We start from the raw sequence: 3,000 nt of genomic DNA on the forward strand, positions 1-3,000 counted from the left end.
TTTGAGGTTTGGGAAGAGATAATAGGCAGAGGGAGCCAAATCAGGTGAATAAGGTGCATGAGGAAGCACTTGGAGTCCTAAATCGTTGATTTTAGCCATGGTTGCGATGCTCTCGTGTACCGGTGCATTGTCTTGCAAAAACAAAATTTGTTTTAGCTTCATGTCAGGCGGTTTCGCAGCGATTTTGGCCTTCAATCGCTCCAATAATGCGACATAATCGAGATAGTTCACGAAGACAATCCCAGAAAACCGACGACATAGCCTTTCCAACCCATTGAGCCTCCCTCGGCCGTTTCGGAGCACTTGTGCTGGCTTCAGTCCTTTGCCGGGCACTCATACTGCTCTCTGGTGTGTAATAGTGGATGAAGGTCACCAATCGAGGCCAAAAGTCCGCCCGATTCTGGACTAACATAACCAAACACTTTCGAAGTGTGCCCACAATCGTATTTTTGGTCTGAAGTCAGCGTGCGCGGCACCCAACGGCAGAATACCTTTTTCATATGCAAAATCTCGCCCAAAATATGGCATTTTTGCTCAGTACTAATCCTTGTGGCCTCTGCTAGCTGGCGCAGTTTCGCTTTTCGGTCAGCCAACACCATTTCATGTATTTTTTTGACATTTTCCTGAGTAACCGCATCGGATGGGCCTACTACTAGGCACTTCATCAGTAGTGCAGTTTCGGCCACCACGAAACTCTCGAAAACAATATTTCTCGGTGTAATCTGTAGGAGCATTACCCCATAATATTTATCCAACTTTTGTTTAGTTTCGTTCGCAACAAAAAATAATGTTTTGTGAGAGAACGAAATTCATTTTTTCCCATGCTGAACATGATGTGAAACACGTCAACTATAAAAACAAAACTTAGGGCTGTATCGCGCTGAATTGCCACATGCCTACCTAAATATGAATGGACTATAAGGCGCCATAATCATTTTTGCGATAGTAGCGCATTGTAGTGGTCAAGCAGGTTACTTTTCACTCCAACTATTAATACCCTAAGCTTGAGAACCTAAAGCAAACAAAGAACCCCTTGCCAGAACTTGCTACAGGCCCCCCATAGACACAATTGTGTTGTAAATGTGCAGTTATACAACCTTTAGCTGAGTTCGAATACCAAAGGAGGGACAATCGATAGATTTTTTAAAAAATTTTTTTAGTTTCGATGATTATTTTACACATACTTGTATGTACATGTGACATTTTTAATGGATCACCTAAGGCTCCCAAAATTTCAGGTGCAAGTATAAAATAAATATTGGTGTATATTTTGAAAATATTTAAGAATTTTTGCCCGAAATACGCTGCAATGATCCGGGAGGCGGGATGATGTTCTGATGTATTGTTCTTTGCAATAAAAACCACCACACACGCGGATGTCAAGCTCATCTATAAACACTCTGATGGAGTTGGTTGGTCACGCTAGGCCGAGGTTCCAGTCAGCCCTAGAGGATATGATGATGTATGTATCAAGGCGTCTGGGGGTATTCCTTAGGAGTACAGTAGTCAGTGGCTGAGGGCATGAGGTCATTACCCAGCAGTATGTGTGCTCCTAGAATGGTGTCTAGGGCATCCCTTGGGGTTGTGCGTAGTGCACCTTTTAAAGTTAGTTCAGCCTACCGTGTAAATACATTTTAGTCCGATCGATTTCTGCAGATGCAGAGTGCAATAGTAGCTCTTCTTACGCGAATGTTTGACGTTAACGTTCCAGTTTGTAGTATCCGTTTACCAACCATTTTTTTTGGAAATATGCTATAAAAATATATATAAAATAAATTTGGTATACGCATGACACACCCTCGTGTAAGTCGAGCTTTCATTGGAAGCCTGACCTTGTAAGCCCTTGATCTAAGCATCGCACGATAATGCCGTTAGAAGCTTTTATGCGTGCAGCTATACATAGGCTTGGTTGCAGAACTTTTTGCTTCAGTCAGTCGAAGAAATAAAAACCAACAAGACGTCAGTGACGGGGAACGTAACTTCTTAGAAAATCTGACAACGACTAGGAATTCCTCAACTACACGAGTGTTGACCCAAAGAGGGTTATAGGTGAAAGTGTTCATTATTTAAAAAAAGAAAAAGGTATGTAGGAGTGTCAGGGGAAAGGACAAATAGTAAAATTGTTTTTGCAGGCTTTTTTGAGAAGCACTGGCCAAGGCAACTGGCGATGTTTGAGCCGGAATCCATGGATGGAATAGCCATAGTTGTCCGCAACATCTGCCGTTCCGGCAACATTTTTATTTAACAACATTCGCCACTTCACGGACAACTGTCCAACCGCTGCAACTCGCACCACGGCACAGTCCCCAAAACACGGGCGAACGGCCAAGAATTAGGAGACGCCTTTTGGTCAGGTGTAACGCCGCCACAGAACACGCCCCGATCGAGACCAGATGCGAAGTTTCCAAACCACTTGGGAAGCGGATCTTCGTAATCTGCACCAAGATTGACCACACCCCTTATTTGGGTATAGTTTGATCAGACCGAAGGAATTTGGGATAAGTACCGAGTTTTACATACCAGCCAGCGACTGAACCACCCCATATTCTGATACTCTAATGTAGTCTATTGCTAAAAACAAAAAAAGAAAGAGCTTTAAGTAGCCCCAGGCACAGTGGAGAAAAAAAAAAAGAAAAAAAAAATGAAAAATGTTAATAATCCCAATATTTAATTAGACATACATAAAATTTACTTAAATCAATTTAAAAATTTAAAAGTAAATGCTTAACTAATTTAAGTTCTTCTGGCTTGTAAGTGAACCTCATATGAATTATATATGTATATATTATTGAATTCCAACTTATAATTGATTTTTGTGCGCTAACATACAGCTTAATGCCGCCGTCTACGTCATCATTGGGCCCAACGATAACTACTGATACAGGAGAACGATTTGGTAAAGCTGCGTGAGTAAAGAGAGAAAAAGTATAAAAAGGTTAAAATGTATATAAAAAGGTTAAAATGCAACAAACCGAATTTAAAACCATATATGTTGGAATT

The 3,000-nt window shown here is 41.2% G+C and overlaps 1 long non-coding RNA gene across 1 annotated transcript; it reads left to right on the forward strand.

Annotated features, from left to right (window-relative positions):
• Positions 1 to 1,945: 1,945 nt before the first annotated feature.
• LOC115629461 lies at positions 1,946 to 3,000 on the forward strand. Its single transcript, XR_003995918.1, has 3 exons — positions 1,946 to 2,082; positions 2,133 to 2,467; positions 2,832 to 3,000. It is a non-coding gene; the product is annotated as an uncharacterized LOC115629461 (long non-coding RNA).

The sequence above is a fragment of the Scaptodrosophila lebanonensis genome, unplaced genomic scaffold (genome assembly GCF_003285725.1).
Source record: "Scaptodrosophila lebanonensis strain 11010-0011.00,11010-0021.00 unplaced genomic scaffold, SlebRS2 tig00000150-arrow-arrow-pilon, whole genome shotgun sequence".
NCBI lineage: Eukaryota > Metazoa > Arthropoda > Insecta > Diptera > Drosophilidae > Scaptodrosophila > Scaptodrosophila lebanonensis.